This window comes from Eleutherodactylus coqui, chromosome 7 (genome assembly GCF_035609145.1).
Source record: "Eleutherodactylus coqui strain aEleCoq1 chromosome 7, aEleCoq1.hap1, whole genome shotgun sequence".
In the NCBI taxonomy this organism is placed as follows: domain Eukaryota; kingdom Metazoa; phylum Chordata; class Amphibia; order Anura; family Eleutherodactylidae; genus Eleutherodactylus; species Eleutherodactylus coqui.
This window is the reverse complement of record NC_089843.1, coordinates 164658911-164685324: the sequence shown is the minus strand read 5'-3', so window position 1 is coordinate 164685324 and position 26414 is coordinate 164658911. Positions and strand designations below refer to the sequence as shown.

Genomic DNA, 26414 nt, shown 5'->3' with positions numbered 1-26414 from the left:
TTCTCTGACGTATGGTAAGAGGTGGAGTTTGTCATCCCCAAGTGCTTTATAACACTTCCTAGAAATGCCCTACTCTTACCGCATAGTTTAGAGAAGCTAAGGCAGGAGAGATGGCAGCCATACCTTGACAACTGATGGCATTTTCTCTTGTACTGCGCAATTTCCCTTTTCAGCTCAGCATTCTTTGACTGTAGCACAAGCATAGCCGTGCTCTGCACGATGCCACTACCATCGCCGCAAGTCAGAGGGTACGCTGGGGCGCTGGAGCTTCCAGGACCAACTAAGGAAAAACATAAGAAATATTTTTAATTTTTCTGATATGATCAAGGAACACCCTCCTCTAAGGATTGAAGCCTCATTTACATGCCTGTATCATCTAGGTCTTTTTGTGATCTTCTGAGCTGCTCTCTTAATTTTCGTAAGCGTTCTTCTTTGTCCTCTACACAAGCTTTCAAGGATGAAATTCTAGGGAGCATGAAGAAATACATTTTAGTGTGGCTTATTGAGAGTATCAAGAAAAATCCCCTCCAGTGACTAGTCACAACGTTCTGTGGTCCTACAAAAAAAAAAAAGCATCTCCCAAGGGCTCTAGAGCTGCTGAATTGCCTGGAGGGCTGCAAAATCTCTGCAGACATGTGAATTTTTATTTCCTTCCAGATCAAGCTTACTATATTTCCCCTTACAGTCTACATAGCAGCACAATGAGGAGGGTTAATTCTCCCTGTATACTATTAAGATGGGGTTTTAACTGGTTTCATTAAAATTCCATCCAACTACAGCCCCCTGACCCTTTAGAAAGGATGCCTCTCCCCCCCCCCCCCCCCCTCACTTTGTTTTTTTCCCTGTCTTGTGTGGACGAGGACAGATTGTTAAACTGGTTCCCTACTGCTTTACCATGCTGGACTTCCTAGATGGTGCATTCCCCAGCACAAGCCATATACTGCGTTCTGCCATTGAGCTTGTTGGCACTAATGCACCTTTACTTTTCTTCCCTATAGGCAGTCCATTATAGCATTCTTCATCACATCATATGTGTGGGGAAGAGGTTCCCTAAGGCCCAATGTCCATGGGTGGATTTGAATTGCAGAGGATCCGAAATTCAAGCCGCCCATAAGGAAGCATGGGTGTCCGCAATGGAAGTAAAGCTTGCGGATTTGCTTTGCAGATCTTTTGGTCCGGAAAACAAACCACAGCATGCTCCATTTCAGTATGGTTCCCGCAAGGACGGCTTCCATTGAAGTCAATGGAAGCTGTCCGATTTGCGGCCCACCCACAGCTGACACTGCGGACGGGCTGCGAATGCCGTGGGAAAGCAGAGGATTTTAAAAGAATACATAAAAATCTGTACTGCGGATGTCTGAGGTCTAAAAAGGGCTATAGTTAGGAGGTTAACTCTTTTGTATGTTATGACAGAATATTTAAAGAATCGATTTAAACACCATCATTGTACCATTTGGTCTAAGGAAAAGCAGATCAACGAGAGTAAAAGGGCTTTTCGGGGGATTGATGAAGTGGATTTTATTCATGATGCATATTTTTTATATCACACACAGCTAAACCGGACATACTTACTGCTGCTCTGTAGATTTGGTCAGCTTCATTCTGTCCATCTCGCCCTTCACGACTTGATCTCTGAGGCGCTCTATTTCATTCTTGTAGGGTGCTGCACCTTTGGAAACCTTTTCCTTGTTTAAGAAAGAAAAAAGTTAAGCCCCAAAGTCAAAACCAAGTTTTATCAGATTTGTGAAAACAGCTGAAAGTGTTTAAGGGCCTACAACGAGCCCTACAACAAATAGTGCGCAAATATTACCATACACAAGACTACATGTACAGAGGGGAAGACTTCCCAATCATCTGAATACTTACATATTGCAATCTTAGGAGTAAACAGCAAAGTAGCCATTAACCCATAAAAGGCAGCACTGAATCCGTTAAAGACGACTCATGGAATAACATTCATAGAGATGCATTGTCTTAATGCCCTTTTACACGGCCTGATTGTTGCACATAACGTTCTTTGCTTGGGCAGTGTAAAAAGGCACAGACAATCCGCCGACGAACTAGTGAACGCTCATTTGTCAGCTGATCGTTGCTCTTCATAAAAAGGTTTGCTGGTCAGCCACATAACTCCCCGTCTGAACTGAGACATCTATAGCCGGATCATGTAATAAGGAAAGTAAAACAGTGTTGATCTTGTCAATGCTTGAAGATCGACAATCATAACATGGGGCTGAGAATCGACCCATATTAAAAGAATATAACTAGAGATGAGCGAGTATACTCACTAAGGCACATTACTCGAGCGAGTAGTGCCTTAGCCGAGTATCTCCCCGCTCGTCTCTAAAGATTTGGGGGCCGGCGCGGGTGACAGGTGAGTTGCGGCGGGGAGCAGGAAGGACCGGGAGGGGGGGGGGGGGGGGCGGGAGAGAGAGATCTCCCCTCCGTTCCTCCCCGCTCTCCGCCGCCAGCCTCCGAATCTTTAGAGATGAGCGGGGAGATACTCGGCTAAGGCACTACTCGCTCGAGTAATGTGCCTTAGCAAGTATACTCACTCATCTCTAAATATAACCTAACCTGTACAAAAATCAGCTGCTTCACTTTTTTCTACCACTACCATCGATTCCAAGAGTACAGAGATCTGAGAGAGAGCAGTCTAAAGGCTAATGCTACATCCCCGAGGTCCAGTAGGATATCCCCCTCTCTAGGTCCCATCGTTATCTTGGCTGGAATAGAAGGGTGAACGATGAGGATTCCGCTTCCCATTTGTTTTCTGTACTCACGAGTGCAAGAAGTGGACAGAGGACTATATAGCGCTCTGGAGCACTACTGTAGTACTCAGGAGGGCATGCTGCGATTTTTCAATCAAGCGATCTTGCACAAACAGTCTTTAATGGGTCCATGGACAGCTCACAGATGGAAAAAAGATGCCTACGTGAATGCTCCCCAACAGATTACTTCTAGAGAGGTGGAGAAAAAAAATCTGTTGCTACCTGGAAACGAACCTGGATTACTTTTTACCATGAAAAGCCCTGCCTCCTCCTCTCCTTACACAAACTTCTACCTGGCCCTCCTTACTTTACCACTACCAAGATGCAAAGTACCGGCCAAGTTTCATGCAGGAAGCGCCTACAGCTAAATGGTTAGTAGAGCAGTGTATTTTGGCATTGCCTATTTTACCTGGAGAACCTGTATTTCCTCCAGCGCTGCCTGGAAATGCTTTTCCTTTTCATTCATCTTAACCTCCATCTCAGAAAGCGCGGACTCTGCGGTGTTGGAGCGCAGCTGCTCTTCCAGCAGTAATGCCTTCTCCGCTTTTTCTTTGGCATCTGCTTTGGCAGAGCTCAGCTCATTTTCCAGACTCTGGACCAGACGCTGCTTTTCCTGCAAAACACCAGTAGACACGAGTCATCTCTAGGACATTAATGCATGTAATTGGTTGAAAGGATGCCTTCTGCTAGGCTTGCATAGACTATACACTGGCACAGAACAGTTAGCATTGTAAAGCTCCCAAGATTACTTAAACTGCCAAGTGAGGGGAGGAAAGACTAGGAAGCCGTCCAACAATAACTGCAGGGCTACAAAACAATAGTCCGCTAGATTAGAGCAGCTCAGCTGTAAGATCATTTGAATACAGCTTCTACTTCTGAATTATAAAAAAGGCAAATGAGAAATCATGAACTTTAAACTTTCAACTAAGGCACATTATACAAGTGGCAGTAGAGAACTTTGTTTTTTTTTTTAGGAAACAAAGTGTAATAGATACTGAATTTATACGATTAGTTTTGCCATGTGTAAAAGAGTAGACCCTGCATGTCAGAGCAAAACAAATAAGCCAGATAGGACAACAGCATATCAGAGTGAATCCTTGTGTTTGTGCACAAATCCACATGGAACATCCCCAGAGGATACAACAGCAGCTCCGTTTATGAGATTTGAACACACAAATTGACTATTTGGATTTCTCAACTCTGCAGCACATCAATTCATTTCAGCCCTTACAATGCAGAGGGGTGAAATATGTATGTTACACATATGGAGATTGATGATTTCCCATAACATTTGGGAGTGGACAAGAGGCTTCTGCCCACAACTAAGAAGATGCTCAGGTGTATAAAGTTACTACTCCCTTGAACCGCATACCGTACGTATTTTGCACTTTATAAGATGCACTTTTTACCCCTCCAAAGCAGGGTGGGGAGGGGGGGGGGGGGGGGGAGGAGTTGCTAAGTCTTCTAAAGCAAATATGCCAAAAACTTCGTTCCGATCGCCATTTTAGCGCGATCGCGAATTTACAGCGCGAACGCGATGTAGTTCGCGCGATTGTGTGTTAAACTCGCGATCACACAAACAAATGTGCAACCAGTCTCCTCCCCACTGCTGCCCATACATACCTGTGATTGGTGGTGAGCGCCGGTGGGTACTACTGCTGCTCCCCGCCTCCACCAAACGGCTTCCTTCCTTCCTCCTGCGTCAAAGACGCACCGCTGTGATATAGACCGGTGCGTCTTATAAAGCGGAAAATACGGTACTTTTACCGAGGTAAAAAGTATATCAAGGTCAAGCCACAAAATCTATATTCCTACCCTTTATTTGAATGGTATGGCTTCATAAAAAGTTCTAAGCAAATGAAAAGTTACTTGTGTTGGCTAAAAAAAAAAAAAAAAAAAAAAAAAAAAGGCCCGACATGCAGCAACTCCCCATTACATAAACCAAGTAGCAATAATATTTCAGCTGCACTTGATTAAGCCTTAAATGGTGCAGGCAAGGACTACGTAAGAGTCCGGAGGATTGTATAATTTAGGTCAACATCGATGACCTATCTGACCCTAGCACAGTCCAGTAAAAGCATAGAAACAGATTCTTAATGCATGTTGAACTACTATACCTTTAATTCCGCCTGGACATCTTTCAGAGTTTCACGCAATCGTACATTTTCTTCTTCTAAGATGTCAGAATTGACAGATGGTGCAATTTGTTGTATCTTTTGCAGCAGTTCCTTATTTTCTTTTTTCTTCTTTTCCAAGTCGGCATCTAAACTCTTGAGATACGTCACCGTGTCTCGCTTTATTTTAGGCTGAACGATTATCTGTGAACAAACATTACAGAATTTCCATGATATCTTCCAAGTGTTAAAAAGGTATCAAAACAGAAACTAAATGTTTTCAGTCATACGCTTTAACAAATATTTGTTGGTGCATCAACATTTAATGACACCCTTTAGAAGTGCTCAGCAGAAGGTGGAGCTCACTGGAACAATATGGCCAGAAAGAAATTACATCAGCTTGTTCTATCAAACTACTAACGACAACTTGTCAGTAGGTATGTATGCGAGTGCTTTTTCATGCTCCGCCCTCCATCATCGAAGGTCCTACAACATATATAAAACACAGAGTCTGACCGACAGAAGAAGAACAACACAGTTAGGGCTCTTAAAGGTGATGACAAAAACTACAAATGAGAATACAACTCTGATGTTATCTCAGACAACTCAGCGGTCCTGACAGGAGACACCGACCTACTGCCCCCCCACCCAGAGATCCAGGGGCCTGAATGACCTGCAGTGATGTCACTGCTGTGGGAGGAGCCAAACTGTCTTGCGTGAGAGACAAGATGGATGTAGTAGAGCTGTTTGTGTGTTGTGTGATCATAATGGATGTACCATGTAGCACAGCTGTGTAGTGCATTGCGCCACCAGGAACACTGGTACTATAATTTCCTAATTACTAGTCCTTTTCTGAAAAGTAGATGTCGTGCATGAAACGGATTAAGGTTTTTTTTTAAAACAACTAGATCTACCATAAAAAATTTATCTGTGGTGGTCTGACCAAACACTCACCATGAACGTGAGACATGGAAACAACCAAGCAACCACGATTGTTTCCATATGTATTTGAACTCTTTGAGGATGGCTCGACTTTTGGCATTAAGGAATATAATTTTGTCTCTGCGAACTAAAGCAAAGGGTGAAATTTCTTCCGTTCGCACCAGTAGAAGAAAGACTTCCAGACACTGTGGTATATACATGAGGAAGATTTCTTGGCTAACAGTCTGAATGACTTGTTCCAAGAAGCCACAAGTTCTTAACATGACAGCCTCAACAGCCATGCCGTTGACTAAAGTATGGACATACTGGGATGGAAGAGGGGTCCTTTTGAAATAAGATGATCTGAGGCGTAGGCACCAGTAGTAAGAAGCAGGATGGCTATATGGACAAATTACCTGTCACCCGGGCCGTTCTGACCAGATTATTGGGAGGTGTTAGGACCAAACTCCCTGCCACGTTCCTTCAAAAACTGTGTGCAAGCATACAAAGAATTGATACTGTTCTGAACGCAAAAGGATAGTCACACCAAATATTGCTTTGATTTAGAATTCTCTCTTCACCCACTGTGCTAATTGACTCTGCAACATTAGTTTTTGTTAGAGGGTTTTTAAAAATAGAACGTTTTTAGTTACTTTTTTTCCCACACCTGCCTAAAACGTTTGCACAATAAAACTCATACATTATGCATGATGTAATCAGTGTTGATGGCAGCACTCAAGCCTTTAAAAGGAAACGTTCAGCGATGTTGACGCTCTCTGCTGTTAGAGGTTGTGGGCACATTAGCAGAGCATGGGTGGTCATAATATCAACTATCTGCCGCTCAAGACTGGCATACATATCAGTCAATAACCAGTCAAAAATAAATAAATATAGACACCCTTGTGGGGGGGGGGGGGGGGGGCGCAAGTTTTTCACTGAAATGCAGGCATCATGAAGGTGATTAGATGAGAAGGAACCAAGTAAAGGAAGCCCGCCCCTGGCCACAGTAAACTGAGTGGAGGCCAGGAGAAAGAGCCCTCCCCTGTCCAAGCCCACCCACCACGTGTGCTACACCAAAGCCAGGGACTAAAGTAAGGCTTGAGGCCCGGAATATACCACTGTCAGCGGCCATCCCTGACAATACCCAGTGGCGATCTGCACCCACGGATGCCGTGAACACCACTCTGAAAGAAGAGAACACGCAGCCACAAAAAGCATGTGGCCTACCCACAGGTGAGACCCAGAAATCTTGCTTGTTTGTAGGTGACAAAATACCTATTTTCCACCATAACTTGCAAATAAATTTGTTAAAAATCAGACAATGTGATTCTCTGGATGTGTTTTCTCATGTTGTCTCTCATAGTTGAGGTCTACCTATGATGTCAATTACAGGCCTCATCTTTTTAAGTGGGAGAACTTGTACAATTGGTATCTGACTAAATACTTTTTTGCCCCACTGTATAACCTACAGAAATGCATTATTTTATTTTATATACAATCATAAAAGCTTATAATTCGCTTTTCTGTGTGCAATTTACTAAGCTACTTTATCACCAAAAACAAGTAGGGAACCCACAGTCCATTTTATTTACCTTCAGTCTCCTTGTTAGATGTTCGATGAGTCCAGCAATGCGCCTGTTTTCCCCAAGTACTCGGTCGCTCAGCCTTGTGGTATCACAGTGCAGGTCTTTAAACTCTTCCAGCCACACCGTGAATTCTTTTTTGCATTGCATTTCTTTTTTCAGATCAGTTTCTATACCATTTAGCTCCACTTGGGCCTCAGACAGGTCATCTACAACAAGCTACACATAAGAAAAATTACGTTAAAATCCTCCAGTGACAAACCTTACTTTATTAGTAGTGTGGGGTCACGTGGCATACATACCATCATCATATCCGTTTTTTTAATTATCAGTTGGTTCATATATTCAGCTTGACGGCTCTTAAGCTCCTTTGCTGCCTCCTTAGACCATCTCGTGCCATGCTGTTCAAGAGACCGACACTGAAGCAGCAACTCCTGGTTTTTCTTTTGCACCTCACATAATTCACTCTCATAGTCCTGGACCAACTCGTAATTTTTATCTTTCACTGCTGAAGACCTATCGATAGCCTACAAAACAATTTTTAGAACCATCGTTAGGACATTAAAATATGGTCAAGATTCAGAGCTGCAATAATAGACAGATATCTATATGGATGAGCCAATGCGCCTGTGTAAGCAGTGAAGGGGCCATGGCTCCTAAACCCTTTAAAGACATGACCATTTTTGGCAATAAGGAAAAAATTTTAGGGGGGGGGGGGGGGGGAAGGAATATTTTTTTATCTCCATCTCTACTTTTCAAAGCCATAACTTTATTTTTCCGTCAACATGACCATATGAGGACTTGATTTTTGTGCTTCCGAATGTAGGTTTTTATTGGCATCAATATTTTGGGTATCGATTTGTGTATTTGTATAGGCTGGGCAAAATGGTGGCGGTAATTTGTTCTACATCTGCTTGTCGCAATGGAACGCAGTTAGAACAAAGCTCTGGATGGCCCTTGTCTGGAGTCGGACATGGCGCTAAAGCAGCAATTATACAATTTACTGTATTATAGACAATTGCAAGATGTACTGCAGAAGAGACAGAAGCACAGGACAGCTAGCCACCAGGCAGAGCAGAGGTGTGGGATAATGATCCCAGGATTCCTTGCTGTGAGAGTTGTAGCTTCTTGTGAGAAGAGAAACTGCTGCCTGCATAGCAAGTCCTCACCACCTACCACGGCGAACACACCCTTAGAGTGCCCTGCCTAGGCCTGAACCTGGGACCTAAATTTTTGATGTTGGTAGTGAAGAACCAGTGATGAAAGTAGTAGCCAGCGGCAAAGCGCGGCGCAAACGAATCCGCCCATTGCACAGAGCTACGTCATCGGGCACAATTTACAGCTTCACACACGCAGCTTCTGACTTTCTGCACCAATAAAAGGAAAAAAAAGGACCTAGCGGGTCAAGAGTTACAGGAGCCGCTGCCAGGGAAGAGAAGCTCATAACTCCCCTGAAAAGGACTTTGATGTACCCCTTTTTCTTTCAAGGTTATGACAGACAACTGCACAGTTAACTCCATGGTTATTCCTCCTTGATGGGTCAACAGGGAAAGTCCTGCATGCCTGTATTCCCTGAACCCAAGAGCTAGTTGGAGTCCAGCAAGAACAATATCTGCCCCTTACAGACGCTAAAGGCCCATTTAGACAACGATTATCGCTCAAAATTCTCTCAAAAGCCAACATTTAGGCGATAATCATTGCGTCTATCTTGCGCCCGTCGTGCAGTTATCGTTAAAGATTCGCTTATCGTTGTCTTTCAGTCCGCTTAAAATCCATCGTTCGGCCGTTTGCTTTTCGTTTGGTCAAAATGACGTCATTCAGTGATTTTACAGGACTTTTCAATGCAAACATCACACAACGATAATAAAACGACTGAAACGACTTTTTAATTAGGGAAAAAATGTCCGTCTTTAAAAGCAAAACCATTGCTCACTTTTATCATTATAATGAATTTCAAGCAATAATCTGTGTCTAAATGGGGCTTAAGCTAAAACTAGGAGCGGTGCCCACAGAAGGGGTGTAGCTAGTGGGAGGAGAGAACACTTTCTGCTTAGTGTCTGCCTGCCAGTAGCTATATCCAAGGTCTTCAGCTGTGTCTTTCAATGATACAGGCAAGAAAAAACTGGACGTCAACAATGTAGACCCTGAACTGAATATTTGAATTGCCTGTAAAAAGGAGTTGTTTTTTTTTACCTGGAAGCATTACCTTCACCACTTTGAACCTGCTAGATCTCTGCAGGGATGATTAGTACCTTCTGACACCTGGATTACATAACCTTTAGTATAGTATAATATATATATCATATATTTGGGGGGGTTGGCACGGCAATTGACTTAATCAATCACTTATCCAAACGATAGGTCTGATTAGTGGGAGTCTCACTGCCGAGACCCCCACTGATCCTGAGAATGGAGGTCCTGTGCTCCCCTTCTCCTTTCCGCAGGCTCACTGCACCCATTACAGTGATATGGAGATTGAATGGGGAGACAGTAGCGCATGTGCTGTACCACCCTTTCATTTTTCATGACACTTCGGGAGATGGCAGAGTACAAAGTGCTTGGCCATCTACGCCAGCCCCATTGAAATGAGTGGCGTACAAGAGTGGTTGTTATTCCATTGAAGATCCACATCACCGAGGGTGGGTGCAATGAGCCAACAGTGACCAGAAGAGATGCATTTCCCATCTTGGTGGAGGCCTCAGCAGTGAGACTCCCACCGATCAAACTTATCACCTACCCTACGAGTAGGTGATAATTCTGGTGCAACCCCTTTATGTCACCCAGACCAGAATTATACCTTAAACTTATGCAGCAGATTTTCGATTTGAGAATTTAGCTTGGTATGTTCAGTTTCCAGATTTCCAAAAGTCTTGGAGAGTGTTGATGAAAGACCTTCTTTTATCGCACTCATCGATTGTTTTTGAGCTTCAGTTTCTCTTTTGAGATCCCTAGAGAGGTTTTTCAGCAAACTGTGATGATTTGTATAAATGGTGGAAACATTTTCCACAAGATCCTATAAAAAGAAAAAAAAAAAAAAAAAGAAGGACATTTCTTAGAGATTGTCATATTTCATTTAGCCAGCCAATAGGAAATCCTGTTCTACAACTGTAAACATCAATATTACCTTCCATTCTTGATTCTTTCTTTCTAAAGATTCAGTACATACTGCTAGTTGATCTACTTCTTCAGAAGTTTCATTCCGTGTTGAGCGCAAAAGAGTAACCAAACTTTCCAGAGAAGAGATCTTTTTCTCCAGTTTCCAGTTCTTCACCATTTCATCTGACACTTTCTGGAATAAATGCACCAACATCCATGTTCAGCACAAGAGAGGCAATCTATTCCCCTCACAGAAACAAATCCCAGTAGTTTAGGAATTTGTATTCTGAAAACCTAGGTTTATATGCAAGCACAAATGCAAGAGATACATAGAAGTTAAATATCACATGGTGGCCGATCTGCATGGCTAACAGACTTACCACCACCCATTGTTCGTTCTCTTCTTCCACAGAAGCCTTCTCCTTTAACAGTTCCGTTACTTCATTAACTTTCTCAGCTAGTTGGGCGTTTCTCTCATTACACTCCTCTTTCACAGTCTCAAGTTTTGTCTGAGAAGTGATCAGTTCGTCTTGTAGCTGAGCAACCTAGTAAAACAACCAGACAACTCAGGGCATTTACTACAACTGCTAAGTATTAAGTAGTAGTCTCATCTCAGGAACCCCAATCCAATGCGCTTCCAATGTGAAAATAAAGCACTCACCCATTAAATGCAAGTTTCAAAAAAAAAAAAAAGAAGGACATTTCTTAGAGATTGTCATATTTCATTTAGCCAGCCAATAGGAAATCCTGTTCTACAACTGTAAACATCAATATTACCTTCCATTCTTGATTCTTTCTTTCTAAAGATTCAGTACATACTGCTAGTTGATCTACTTCTTCAGAAGTTTCATTCCGTGTTGAGCGCAAAAGAGTAACCAAACTTTCCAGAGAAGAGATCTTTTTCTCCAGTTTCCAGTTCTTCACCATTTCATCTGACACTTTCTGGAATAAATGCACCAACATCCATGTTCAGCACAAGAGAGGCAATCTATTCCCCTCACAGAAACAAATCCCAGTAGTTTAGGAATTTGTATTCTGAAAACCTAGGTTTATATGCAAGCACAAATGCAAGAGATACATAGAAGTTAAATATCACATGGTGGCCGATCTGCATGGCTAACAGACTTACCACCACCCATTGTTCGTTCTCCTCTTCCACAGAAGCCTTCTCCTTTAACAGTTCCGTTACTTCATTAACTTTCTCAGCTAGTTGGGCGTTTCTCTCATTACACTCCTCTTTCACAGTCTCAAGTTTTGTCTGAGAAGTGATCAGTTCGTCTTGTAGCTGAGCAACCTAGTAAAACAACCAGACAACTCAGGGCATTTACTACAACTGCTAAGTATTAAGTAGTAGTCTCATCTCAGGAACCCCAATCCAATGCGCTTCCAATGTGAAAATAAAGCACTCACCCATTAAATGCAAGTTTCAAAAAAAAAAAAAAAAGCCTCCTTTTCTTGAAAAGCTGTAGTGTTCTTTCACGTTTTTTACCCCTTGTTGCTACGGGTACCAACCACCTCCACTGTGACCCAGAAATGGTTAGCACCCACACACCTTTAACTCCCCATGTGATGCTCCTTTACCTGGCTTGTAACATGTGTTTTCCTTTTATATTTGGGCACATTGGAATGGGGTTCTCAAGAGGCAGCAATTACATAACCAAATCCACTAGACCAGTGTTCCAATTCCAGTCCTCAGGGACCACCAACAGGTCATGTTTCCAGGATTTCCTCAGTTTGCACAGGTGATGTAATTGCCGGTGCCTCAGGCATTGCCACAGATGTTCTTACCATAAGAGATCCTAAAAACATGACCTGTTGGTGGTCCCTGAGGACTGGAGTTGGGGACATATGAGGAGCGCTGGTTTGCTTCCACCAGGAGGCAGTGCAGGAGGAGTTTGACTCCACTTTACAGTCAGTTTCTAAGTGTGACTAGCACAATTTTCAAAATTTATGTATATCAAGACAAAATGATCCAAAAAACCCTGCACAAACCTAGAGGGATATTCCTGTTGCACAAAACTGCTCTCAAATGAATGCTAAACCATTAAAGTTTGCAATGTGCTTCTGTTCTGGATTTTGTGTCGGTAGATCTATAAACCCTCACCTTCTCCCGGCTCTCCAGAAGTGTTTATTCCCAGGTTACCTTGGATACGACCTGTAAGTATTCGAGAGCTACAGGTCGAGGTTGCTCAGCAGGAATGACCGGGCTGACTTTCTCTGCAGCTCTCAAGATTGGATTTGCTGACCACTAAAGGGCAGCGCTTAGTGGGGGTATACATACACAAAGGGAGTACAGAGCTGGGAACTGTGAAAAATGTACTTTCAAGCTGCATATCGACAGGGATGTGGCGGCCACCTTGGAAAATAGCCGAAAAACCGCAGAGGACAGGCTAAGCTGGGAAAGGCTGCACAATTTATACCCATAACCAGTTGTACATAAACATGGCGCCAACACTATTCATATCTGGAATTTTTTAAACTTCGCTTCCCAACCAGAATACCCCTTTAAGTTATGTAAGCTGAACACTGAATTGTTGAAAAAGCTGAAAATCACTCTAAGATCTTGGGAAAATATAAAAGGTAATCCAAGTATTGCAATTTTTTCTCTGTTAGAGGCACTTTTCTAAGTCCGCGTGAGTCTTGGCAATCACCAGCCTGCCAGTGGGACTGCACAATCTATTTTCTCCCACACGGCACTACTATATAGATCTATGGTATACCTACCGCTTTCTCTTGGTCTTGCAGACTGGCATATATAGTTTGTTTCTCGCTTCGCACTCTCTCGAGCAGCTGCTGCATCTGCTCCTGTTCTTGGTGAAGGGACGCCACCTTCAGCTCACATTGTTGCAGCTGCTTTTGTAGAGCAACTTTCTCGTTCCCCAGTTGTTTAATGGAAGTGTCACTGAGGCGCATCTTCTCTTGCATTTGTTGGAGCTCGGTTTCTAGTTCATCTATTTGGCTAGTCTTCCTAGTTTGTTGGTCGGCTAAGAGGTTATGCTCATGCTTTAGCTGCTGAAATTCCTCCCTTAATTTCTCCGCCTGATTTAAAAAACAGGGAAAAGAAATGGGTTAGCGGTCAGGAAAAAAATGTAACTAAATTTTTACATTAAAGAACCACCAAAGGATAACACAGAAGAGTTAAAGGAGACTGCAACTCAAGTGCCACAACCAAGTTATATTAGCCACCGACGAGATCTTAATGCCTAGGTCCCCTACAGACCACAACCTCTGATAGGTTTCTATGACCTTACAGAAGTTGAGCACAACTGATGTGACTCTCGTGATAAGGTACATAACATTTGTTTAAAATTAGAGATGAGCGAACGTACTCGGATAGGCACTACTCGTCCGAGTAATGTGCCTTATCCGAGTACCGCTCTACTCGTGCTGAAAGATTCGGGGCGCTCCGCTGCTGACAGGTGAGTTGCGGCGGGGAGCGGGGCAGAGCGGGCGGGAGAGAAGGAGAGAAAGATCTCCCCTCCGTTCCTCCCCGCTCTCCCCTGCAGCTCCCCGCTCCGCAGCGCGTCCCGAATCTTTCAGCACGAGCGGGGAGGTACTCGGATAAGGCACATTACTCGGACGAGTAGTGCCTATCCGAGTACGTTCGCTCATCTCTATTTAAAATACAACAAATTTACCCTTAAAAAAAAAACAAAAAAAAAACATAAGAGACAAAAGTCATATAAAAGTTCTGAATCCTAGTAAAGTCAAGCTGCTGCATCTTGGGTGTTTGCAGAATACTCAGCGATAAATATGGCAAATTTCACAGATTCAAATTATTGGAAGCCAATTGGTACAACTAAGTGCCCTACTAACAAAAACAGGAATTAGTAGAAAAAGATGCTTGTAAAACTTTTATGGCTTACAAGTGAAACAGAGGATTCATCTATTGGGAAACCCAACTGTTCAACAGCATTAAGAGGTCTATAACCAATGCAACTTTGGGGTGGTCTTTTTTTTAATTCCAGAATCACACTGATTTTATAGTAACTGCCTGAGAAGAGCACCTCAAGGTTCCAAGGCTGTGGCCATAGCATTGCTAAGTGTGAGGCAGTCCTCAGACGCCCTTTGCTCCATAGTGACCCCACATAAGGGAGATTGACAGAGTGCAGTACTCAGGGTAACGGTTTAAACCGGACAGTTACGGTAAAGGAAGTAGTTTTCTTCTGTCCACAATATAATGTACCTCTTCTTCCAGCTTCTTCTTGGAATGCACCAGGTCATCCCTTTCTTGTGCAATACTTTGCATTTTGTTGGTAAGTTCAAGTATTTTCTGAGACACTGCTTCTTTTTCCTTCTCCGCTTGTTTCAAGTCAGAGTCCTTGTTCTTTAAGTCCTCCATAACCTGTTCCATTTCAGAGACGAGACCTTGTTTAGACTGGTCAAAAATGTGTCTGTCTTCAACAGCTTTGTTCAGGATGTGACTCTTTTCTTGCAACTCTCTTTCTAGCTCGGAGGACTTTTTGAAGGAAAAAAAACAAACAAGAGTGAGCACATCCCTGGACAGTTCTCTATATTCCATACGGGGAATGATAGATCATAGAGTTATCAATATAGCTAAATGTATACCTTTTCTTCAAGCAAAGAAATTTCATTTGCCAGCTTTTCAACCCCCTGCTTCTGCTGATCAAGTTCTTCTTGAGTCCTTTTAAGCTCCTCTTCAGTTTCAGCAGACTAGTGTGCGATAAAAGTGGCATTACCAATAGACTAATGGAAACTTAAACAACTTCTTAAATCAAGTCAAAACCAATCTGATCCCTAAAGAGTATGTAGAGTTTTCCAGCCAATATTATGTGAAGGTGTAAGTTGAACGTAACATCAAAAAGAAAGATCACAGGTGGCAATTCATCTCTCCCCTTGTACAGTCTCCAGAGACTACAGGAACATGACGTCATGTTATCACCACCCATGTGATGGATCATAGAACAATCACATTTAGGGATGGTTTTTTCCTTCTACTAAAAGAGCAAGAAGATGACCAGTTACACACTCATTCAGGACATTTCTCAACCCTGACATGTTTACTGGCAACTGGATGGAGTTTTGGTTTGTTTAGTTCTGATGATATGTAGAAAAAGGTTACTTTTTTTCTTAACCAAACATGATGGACTCCTGTCAAGTACTTTTACATGAATCTGTAAAAGAATATAGATCTATGACCTGTAGCTATAAAACCTTTACCAAGTTCCTCCTGAGTTACCTGCTTCTGCAACTCTTCCCTCTCCTCTAACATAGACTTCAGCTGTACAGTCAGGGCAAGGACTTTTTGTTCAGCTTCAGTCCGCTCTTTTTCAGATTCTCCTATGGTCAGTTCTTTGTTCTTAATATCATTATGAAGATGTTCTAGTTCTAATACCAGTTTCTGCTTCATCTGCTCAAGAAGATCTCGCTCATTGTTGGATTCCTTCAAAACTGCAATAGTTTCCTGCAATTCGTGATTTAGTATAGACGACTGGTTGAAGGGAAAAGAAAAAAAAAATAAACATAAGATCTGTGGAATTTGGATGGTTCAAGATAAAATGCAACATTGATCGTCCAAAATAACATACTTTTTGTTCTAAAGATGCAATCTGACATGTTAACTCTTCTATGCTCAGTTTCTGCTGCTGAAGGTCATGTTGTGCCTCTCTAAGGTGATCTTGAGTTTCAATAGACTACAAAGAGGAAGAATTAAGAACATTCATTCAAAAACTGTTTATAATTCCATGCGGTAACTTCCAAAAGAAGAAAACCTAAGGATTTCCTAGTTACCATCTCTACGTTCTCTCTAAGGTCTTCCTTCATCTGGTCCCTTTCTGACACTAGGCTCTGAAGTGTAGTCTTCAGCTCATCGCTTTCACTTGTCATCTTGTCAATGTGTTGTTGTAGGCTGAAAAGCTTCTCCTCAAGGTTTAATTTCTCATGACGCAAGGAGCAAAGCTCTGCTTCCATGTCCTGCAAGTTATCAAACACATCATTACACATGAGTTGGGTTTGCGTAGTCTCTTCATTCTCAAGTATCCTTTGACGATTCTCCTCCATGTTCTACAACAAAATAGTTATTTCAGTAACAAGCTATATACAGTGGGAATGTTGCCCGTCTTTATAACTCAGGAAGGGATTCCACCTTCAATTTAATTTGAAGATGAACTCTAGTTGGAATCCATGAGCTAGGACTCATGGTGGTTCAGAAAGCAAGAAGCGGTGATGCTAGTTTGGATTTTTAAAAAAAGCCAAAACTCAAAAAAGTGTTTTAGCAAATGACAGTGACCCATTTGTACATCTATAATAAATATGCCATACGGTCTGACAGTTTCCTTTCCCTCAAAGAAAGCGACAGCTTTAAACCTACATAGAAATGGCATGTGACATCAGATTCCTAAGTAACCATTTAAAAAACACATTACTTGGGGGTCTAGAGCACGAACTAATGAATCAATTATAGGAAGAATTTAAAATTTCTGTTTAACCCCTTAGTGACCAAGCCTGTTTGCGCCTTAATGACCAGGCCAAATTTTGGAAATCTGACATGTGTCACTTAACCTATCATAACTCTGTAAAGGTTTTGTATATCCAAGTGATTCTGACATTGTTTTTTCGCCACATATTGTACTTCATTTAGGTGGTGAAAATAGTCTGATAGAATTTGTGTATATTTATGAAAAGTGCCAATATTGGGAAAATTTTGAAAAAAAATATTTTTTTCACATTCAATTGTAATATATCAAATATGTGCAAACATGCTGTACAGATTTTTGCTAAGTTATATATTTCCATAGGTTTACTTTATTCTGAATGCACATTTGAAAAACGTGTGTTTTTTTTAACCATTTAGGAGACGTACAAATGTAACATTACTTTTCAGCATTTTGAGGAAAACTTTGTTTTCCTACACCAAGCCAAGATTGTAAAGGCTCATAGGTGTCAGAATGATAGATACCCCCACAAATGACCTGATTTTAAAAACTACACCCCCTTAATGTATTCACTGAGGAAGGGGGGGGGGGGGGGGTCGGGAGTATTAACGCCACAGGTTTTTTTTCAGGAATTAATTCAATTTAGAGAGGAAAAAGTAAAATTTCATATTTTTGCAAATATGTCAATTTAAAAGACTTTTTTTTTCTATAGGGCACATGAAAATGAGGATTTACACCCCAAAATGGATACTCTTGTTTGTCCTGTGTTCAGAAACATACCCATTATGGCCCTAATCTTATGTCGGGTGCCGAACATGAAAGGAGTAGTCTGTGTCTTTCAGAACAGAAATTTTGCTTGAAGACCTTTTAGGCTCCATAGCACACTTGCAGAGCTCTTGAGCGGCCAAAACCATAGAGAACCCCCACAAAATTACCCCATTTTGAAAACTAGACTCCTTAACGAATTTATCTTGGGGTGTACTGCGTATTTTGATCCCACAGTTTTTAAAGGAATCTAGGAAGGTTCACGGAGGAGGATCATGTCGGGGATCAAATACGGAGGCCTCCGGTAAAAAGTTTCATCTCCTCTCACCGATCGCATTGGTGAGGGGAGCTGAAATTTCAAATTTTTTTTTTTACTTTTAAGTGATTGCCGTTATCCATTGGATAACGGTGAACACGTGATCAGGAACCGCTTACCGCGGCCCCCCGTGAAATCTCCAGGCTCTTGGCTAAGCTTTCTAGCCAGGAGCAGGGAAAATTTAAATTACCCTGGCAATCCACGGATTTTGCGCATGAGTCTGCCATTTTGGTGAAGGGTGTGCGCGCAGAAGCTGGGGTAAGGTCCGCAGAAAAATCCAGGGGCCTTAGGTACGTCATTTCATCCTCCCTCGCGGATATGATCCATGAGGGGAGATGAAATGTAAGCTTTTTAAACTTTTTTTTCGCCTGGCTTTTTTTTTTTACACTTTTTTTTTTTACTTTAAATGATCACTGTTATTCATTGGATCCGCATTCAATTTTGCCCATAGGGAATCATTGGCCATCCGCAGTCAATTTAATTGAATTTTGCACCTGCGGATAACATTTTAATAGATTTGCGTTTTTTTCCGTGCAGGAGGAAAAACGTGGCATGCTCCATTTTACCGCGGATTCCACGCGGATCGGCCACATTGCTAGCAATGGGTGCGGATATCCACATGAAAAAAAAAAAAACCCATTTAAAGCAAATCCGCGCGGAATCTGCTGTGGAAATCTGCAGCAGATTCTGGGCGGATTGTATTTTTCTAGTGGATATGAGGCCTTCAAGTTCCCAGTATCCAAAAACCATGTTTCAGAGCGCCTGCAACTAGCGTTAATACCAGGCCCAATCATTTTCTTCTGACAACACAACTAAAGTAGCCATTCAAGTGGTCAGTGACAGCCTTATCTCCGTTTATCGTTAACCACATTTTTAATTTTTGCAATCGCACAGTTTTTCTTGTCACTAAAACACCCAAATACAACTTTATTCCCCTCCTTAGGGTTTGGCCATTTCTTCCTCATTTGGTGCTTTAGCAGCATTACTGTTTAACCTAATTTCATACATCCGTCAGCTGCATCTTGTAGACAGATGTCTTTTCTTTGACTAGATTACCAACTCCTCTAATGAACCGTAGCAATTTTTTTTTTTTTTTGATGTTTGCATTAAAAGGGGTTCTGACAATAGAAAACAAGAATTCTATACTTGTTTATTCCTCCCCCATCAGTCTTCTTACCAGATCTTCTCCCTGCCAGGTTATTGTAGAGACTGCGCATGTTTGCTCTGCAACAGTATATGAGCTCTGCGCGGAGAGCCAGCACGCATGCGCAGTCTCAGCAATAGATAGAAAGGAATGCCTAGGCAATGAAAGTTACGTCACTAGTGATGTAACCTACACTGACCTGCCGGAAGAAGAATACCAGGAATGGACACTCCATAATAAGCGCATCTGGCTGGCTTGCGGTGAGGTAACCCGAGGGACCGAATAAGATCAGCCAGGAGAAAATGCTGTAAGACGACTGCCTGGGGAGGAATAGGGGAATAGGCAAGTATTTTTTTTTTTTTTAAATGACAGAACCCCTTTAAAATTTAGTTACTTTGAAGATGGCTTTACCAGGCCGCTGCAGAAAATGTAGAGTTTTGAGCCTTTTGGCCAGCTGCTCTTTCGTGGATCGCCAGATCAATAGTTATGGACCAGAAAACTCCTTTAAAGCGAGTTTACACATTTATGCAGGTTACAGTACATAGCAGAAAATCTACAGCTTTTTTTTAACCACCTCTACATGTCAACAGGATTTGTTTTAATCCCAGTCACTTTAATAAAGGATTCTGCTGCGGTTTATCAGCAGCGTTTCCGCAACTTTTACACAAGTGTACAAAGTTCAGCATTTGTAAGCCATAACCAGGAGTGCAAGTAAAAGAAATGCAGTCCTCAGCTCTCACTCATGACCTGAAGGTTGCGAGTTCAATCCTGCATGATTCAGGTAGCCGGCTCAAGGTCAACTCAGCCAACCAAGGTCGAAAATGAGTATCCAGCTTGGTAGGGGTAATAAATAAATTACTTGAAAACGCTGCAGAATAAGTTGCCGCTATACAAATAAGAAGATTTTTTTTTAAATTTAAAACCCAGAAGAGGCACAAATCTTACCATTATACCTTTTCTGTTCACGTTTCTGTACTCCTGCTTTTGACCTACAAATATGTCTGTGTGACAAGATTTGGACATCACTTACACAGCAATTTTTCACTCAGTCAGAGTTTGAAAAGTTGCTGCATGTTCTATTGTGTTCTGATTCTCGGACGACGTTAGCACATGTAATGTGCAGCACAACACACCTCAGACAGCACACGGAAAGGGGGTCTGTGTGCTCTGCAAGTTGCGCCTGAGATCTTCGGGTGCAACTTGCTCTAGGCCGTTTGAATACAGTCTGAGGAAGTGGCTTAAAGTTTGTGACCAATTATGCAAAAGGTACATTCCATGCTGTCGTACTGCAAAATCAAGCCACAAGCCAGTTGTCAACCACCTCCATTGCAGCTCTTCCGAGCCCACATCAGTGGTCAGCCAGCTTTCTAAGAGTTTGGAGAGACACAGGAGGACGTGTCTCTCAAGGACTTATTTTACAGGTAAAAGCGGTTAAATAACTAGAAAAAAAAAGACAATGTGTTGACCCTCACATTTACTGGACTCTCATTTCCTTCCAAATCTGCTATTTTTTGTTCCAGCATTTGGATTTGTTCCCGGCAGAGATCATGAATGGGGCTTGCAAGTAGTCCTAGAACTGGATCCTGGTCCACACCATCTGTCCGATTGCTGAGAGGGGAATCGTTCAGTTTTTCCAGCTCTTGTTCATCAGTTTTCAGAGGGGACAGTTTTCCAGGCATCTCCAAGCTTCCTTCTGGCATAGGATTTTGTTCGTTACCATCAGGCACAGATTCACTCCGGTCACTTAAACTGGTTATTTGCAGCTCATCTTTATCTTCTGAGTGAAGTTTCTCTTCCAAATCTGCAGTCACATTTACAAGACAATCTCTTTTCCGAACTACTGCTTCATATTCCTCATTCCGTCTCTTTAACTCCTCTTCTAACTCCGCCACGTTCTGCTCCAGCTCTTTACATTTTTGAAGGGAAGAGTCTTGTCAGAGCACTATACAAAAAGGAGAATCATCATTTTACTGGAAACAGAAGAGCTTCAGAGAGTAAATAAATTCCGTACAAGACGCTGTTCTCGCACTTTCTTGCAAGAATTCAGTGTAGAGAGCCACGTCATTACCAACCCATTGAGTACAACGGGAAGCCGTGCTGCAGCTCATACACATTTTCCAAAAGCAGATTTGAAATCTGCAGTGCAAAAAAAAAAAAAAGTTATACATATATTTTTTATAAAAACACTGCTGTCAGTTACAAAAAAGTGTTGATATTTAATGTATAAAAGGGATTGTGTGGTTTCAAATTAAAAATAATTACCAGCTGCACATGGGTTAAAATAAAAAGTATATTCACCTGTCTTCATCCCCCCAGGACACCATTAACTGGCTCCAATGCTTTGTCTCCATTGGAAGTCAGATGACCACTACTGAATCCTTGGCATCAGCACTCACATCCTAGTCACCATTTCAGGAGTTTTGGAAGGTGATGTTGCAGCCTCCAATTGGTGGTCAACTGACTTCCAGCGGTGGAGCCTATTCTTGGGGAATATGAAAGAAAAATAATAAAAAAAAAACACGCATGATCACAGATGAGTTTTTTTTTAAATTTTAGCCCATGCCCATATAAAAATAAGTTTTAAAATTTGAAACCACACAACCCCTTTTAACAAAGTCTTCTTAATAAGTACAGTATATTTTATAGTTTATTGTTTTATTTGTACTTACATGTAGATTTCAGGCTTTTACTTAATAGCTTTTAAAAGCCAATAGTTACAAAAACCAACTAAACAAAAACACATCTAGTCTGTAGGAATAAGATGAAATGTAAACAATTAGACGCTGCTTATTATGGCCAATTAGAACAAAAAGCACCAAATATTTCTTTGGCAGGTACTTTGCCCCTATCAGCTCTCCTTCACAGCACACTTCAGACTTATGAAATGCTCTAAATGAAAAAAAATCATTTCCCTTAGTGTACGTTCACAGGTAGCAGAAATGCTGTAGAATTTGCACATCAAATTCTACAGTATTTCTGCATCAAAAACAGTCAACATCCACGGGACTTCCGTAGCAGATTTCTGAAGGTACCGCGTGCTTCTTTCAGCGGACACCTGGAGGCCGCTAGTGAGCGCAGTGCTAGTCACTTTGCATCACCTGAACAGTGGCACTGCACTCACTAGAGGCCTCCGAGTAGTGAAGGATGCGCCAAGAGTGCAAAGACTTCAGAGGTTAAGGGGAGCACAGTATCTTCTGAAATCAAATAATTATATACACGGAAGTCTCTAGACATCCATATATCCAGTGACATGATTTTGGGGTGACTTTTTTTTTTTGGAAAAGAAGAAATTATTATATATGCGCACACACACACACACACACACACACACTATATATATACATTATACATACACAAAAAAAATTTAATTCTTGTTTTTTAGGCAAAAGTGCGTGAAATTAGAATACAGGAATGCGAGGCTGTATACAAAAAAAACAAAAAACAAAAATAAAGTTATAACCCAAGTATTCACGCAACTTCACAGAGTGCCAATGAGTATCAAACACAGCTCCCCGTTGTCTGACCTTTGAGCACCATAATGTAGTTTATGGGGCACAAAAAAGGTCATGATTGGTTCACTTAAATTTTTTTAATTGTATATAATATTGCTGCCAAGTTTTTATTTTCCCAACTTACATTTGGTTTAAAAGCAATAAAACCTTCAAAATCTATCATTAGGCAGGACTTTTGAGCACTGCAAAACACACACTAAATAACAGACCTGGTACTTTCGGATGAGAAGTCGATCATGGAATGAGACAGAGCCGTCATCTTCTCCCTGCTAGTGACTCCGCTTTCAAAATTCCAGGTTGGGTCTTGAGCGGAGTTATCGAGTGCGCAGCCAGCACCTTCAAAGACTGAAGTCTCTGCACAAATAGCTGAGTGAAGAGGAAAAAAAAATCCCACACATTAAATATGCTCAATAAATCCCTTTCAAAAAGGAGCATGAAGACCTTACTGCTAGATTACAGTGTACACATACAATCGTCAATCTCCGGGATCGATAAAGGTTCAGACATCTTGGGTCGCTTTGCAAAGCTCATGGTTAATGTAGATCCCATCTGAAACGATGAATCCCCAGCAGAACACAAGCTAGCTTGGATCTTTCCAGGAGCCCATGTAACCCTCCTTTTCAATTTAACCTTTAAAATAAGAATTGCAGAAAGAGTGTCATGTTATATATAGTTCAACGAAATCTTGAAAACCGTGTTGAAATTCAATAAAAAAAAAAAAAGAGGAAAAAAGGAAATGCTACCCTTTGGTCTTCACGGGCCTGTTGTGAAGATCCAATAACTACGTTGCTTAAATTCCAGATCCGGTCTTCCTTTTCTTTTAGAAGTTGTTTAATTTCTGCTAGCAATTGGGAGTGTTCTTCTTTAGCCATGGCCTGGGCTCTTATCTCAGAGGATGCCTTTATAAGAGGGGAGGGAGGGAGAAAGAAGAAGTGCTCTACTACAGTATTTAGAGATATAAACATAAATGTACATTCTGCAACCAAGAACCAAGGGAACAACTATACAGGGAAATCCTCTTACGTTTTCAACCTGCTTCTTCAAGTCGAGGATTTGCTTCTGATATCTCTTAAGTAGAGCTTGGTCATCCAACACTTCATTAACATGCGGAGTGTTTCGGACGTGCTTCGCTGTACTTGCAAACTGGGGAGAAAAAAAAAAAATAAAGATGAACAAAAGATTTAAATGGACTCTTCCACATGTGCGTAGTGTGAACCTGCTCTCATCTGAAGTGAGCGAGGCGCTAATGGTAGACCTGCCTGGCGCTGGGCTGTGAGCATTGGTTCCACTATAGGACGCTGGGCCCTCAGGGAATCTTTCTGGCAGCTTGGTCAGAAACACGCAGACCAGTAATCCACTGGAGATTATTTTGTAGAGCTCTGGCAGTGCTCTTCCTGTTCCTTCTGGCACAAAGGAGCAGATACCAGTCCTGACACACTTCTGTCTAACTCTCATTGTTTAACAGCCCGCATCCCGATATCTGCTCCACGTTCTGGAGACTGTGCTGGGAGATACAGCAAACTCAAGACGGCACGCATGGATATGCCACTATGGAGGACCAGGACTACCTGATTAGACTCATGCTACCAACAGTGACAAGGATACCAGTAAGATTAGAAAAGAATTAGTTAGGAAAGATAAGAGATTGTCTGGGCACCAACTGCAAAACCATTCCTATTTGGGTGCAGTTTTGCTGAAGGGATGCCGATCCTATTGGAAGACGAAACCTGGGATTCCCTGTTCCGGCTGCGGTAGAAGCTATATCTGTAGCGTCCAGGTACAAAATACCCGGGACTGTTTCCTCATGGATTAAGAAGCAGCCATATGCTGTTCTACAGGTTATAGTGCAGAACACATTCACCTTGGGGAGTCACACATACGCTCCATGTAAACAGGTGGGCTCCCCCACCACCCCAGATTCTGACATATTTGTTAACCAATTGAAAGCTGGAAGGCGGCTTCATCACTAAAAATCATCAGTTTCCATTAGTTTGCATCCTCTCGCAGACAGAACGTCGCCTACCTTTCTCCTTTGGTTTTAGCGTAACAATTGCAGTTGGTAGGAATAACATTGCAAACGTTTGCGCAGAATCTTCCGCACAGTCAGACAATCGGCAGGGCTTCCAATTCTCCGCTTGCTGCGACGGTGGATTTATGAGCACTTTGTACGAAACTTGCACAGATGCGCCGCTGTTTCCACGCCTACTGGTGGACGACCAGATGATTTTCACTTACAGACTTTTCTCCTTAAGATTGGGTCACCACTTACAAAATTGCACATCCGCTGGGTGGATCATCACCAAACTGTTCGAAAATGACATTGCGCACTAACAGACTGGTAGACGTGAAAAGCAAGGACAAAAAGCGGTCTTGTATTCCTCTAGCGACGATGACAGAATAGGTTTTTGAGCCTCACTTAGCATAACTGTCTAACATAAGATCATCCTTGTTACCCATAGCAGCCAATCACAGCGCAGCTTTCATTTCTCTAGCTGTTGAGGTAAAATAAAAGCTGTGCTGTAATTGGTTGCTATGGGCAAAGACAGCCTCGCTAAAGGAACATTGTGAGATTGTTTCCATTAATATCAAGTTTATATATTAGATGGTCATTAAAACAGGAGTTAGGAGGGTTTCAAATTGGGAAAATCATAGCGGGGTGGCGTATGCATCGCCTCCTATAGGCCATGTATTACACACGGACATCGTTGCATACGCTGCCCACAGAACAGAATAGGGCTCACGCTGCGTGGTATGCGGAGAAAGAGGATGTTGCGATCATCTCGCATGTATCTACACACTATGTTTACATGCTAAGGAGAATGGATCGACAAAAATCCATTTACTTCATTACATTGACTCTATTCACTGCGCATCACACGAACGTATATTACGCCATGAAAATACGGTTATGTGAATGAGCCAAGTGTTCTAGTAAGTTTTGTGCTGTGCATTACGTTTGCAGTGACCCAATCTGTAAGTTTCAGTACTAACAGACCGTCACCTACTTCTGGCCCTATAAACCACCCCTAGCAGGTACAGTATAGCAACTTGCAATCATGTTAGAAGTTTGGCAGCACATGTAGTAGTCACATTTTGTAAGACTAGGACAACGAAAAAAGGATAAAGAGGCTACTACTAATTACCTGCAGAGTACTGAGGGTCTCATCCAATGAAACGGGTGTCACAGTACAAATTACTACAGTCTTTGTATTGCCACCAAATGAATTTTGCAGAATCCGGGTGAGCTTACTATCACGATAGTTTATAAAGCCGCTGTTTAAAGAAATAAATAAGATAAAGGTTAACTGCTGAAACATAAGCTATAGCAATACTTTCATGAGGGTTTTAAACAGAACAGAAGGGTTTACATTACCCCCTTATGGACGCGGCCCTTCCCCCGCCCCTCTCCTTTAAAAAAAAACGCATCAACCTAGTCGTATGAGGGCCTGTTTTTTTGCAGGACGAGTTGTCTTTTTTATTGGTAGTATATAATATACTGAAAAGCGTAAAAAATTCTAAGTGGAGTGAAATGGAAGAAATAACAAAAACAGAATTCCGCCATCTTTGGGTGCATCTTGTTGGTATGGTGCACATACTGCAAAAATGACCTAACTTTATTCCATGGGTCAGCACAATTACTACAATCCCAAATTTATAAAAAAATTTTTTTGCTGTATTACCTTTATTTTTTCTAAAAATAACTAGATTTTGTAAGAAGTTACCATAAAATCTCTTTCTCGTCTTGTTCATTGGGGGACACAGCTCTGACTTTGGGTATAGCTTCTGCCACTAGGAGGCGA

At 41.9% G+C, this 26414-nt stretch overlaps 1 pseudogene; it reads right to left on the bottom strand.

Annotated features, from left to right (window-relative positions):
* Positions 1 to 26414, bottom strand: part of LOC136572926 (centromere-associated protein E-like) — a 48692-nt pseudogene that overhangs the window by 6165 nt on the left and 16113 nt on the right.